This window comes from Mandrillus leucophaeus, unplaced genomic scaffold, assembly GCF_000951045.1.
Source record: "Mandrillus leucophaeus isolate KB7577 unplaced genomic scaffold, Mleu.le_1.0 Scaffold1009, whole genome shotgun sequence".
Lineage (NCBI taxonomy): Eukaryota > Metazoa > Chordata > Mammalia > Primates > Cercopithecidae > Mandrillus > Mandrillus leucophaeus.
In genome coordinates, this window is record NW_012098199.1 from 475,726 (window position 1) to 476,264 (window position 539).

The window sequence follows — 539 nt, forward strand, 5'->3', positions numbered from 1 at the left end:
ATTTCAGAGCCTGCTATTGGTCTATTCAGGGATTCAACTTCTTCCTGGTTTAGCCTTGGGAGAGTGTAAGTGTCCAGGAAATTATCCATTTCTTCAAGATTTTCTAGTTAATTTGCATAGAGGTGTTTATAGTATTCTCTGATGGTAGTTTGTATTTCTGTGGGGTTGGTGGTGATATCCCCTTTTTCATTTCTATTGCATCTATTTGATTATTCTCTCTTTTCTTCTTTATTAGTCTTGCTAGCAGTCTATCAATTTTATTGATCTTTTCAAAAAACCAACTCCTGGATTCATTGATATTTTGGAGGGTTTTTTTGTGTCTCTATCTCCTTCTTCAGTTCTGCTCTGATCTGTGTTATTTCTTGCCTTCTGCTAGCTTTCGAATGTGTTTGCTCTTGCTTCTCTAGTTCTTTCAATTGTGATGTTAGAGTGTCAATTTTAGATCTTTCAAGCTTTCTTTTGTGGGCATTTAGTGCTATAAATTTCCCTCTACACACTGCTTTAAATGTGTCCCAGAGATTCTGGTATGTTGTATCTTT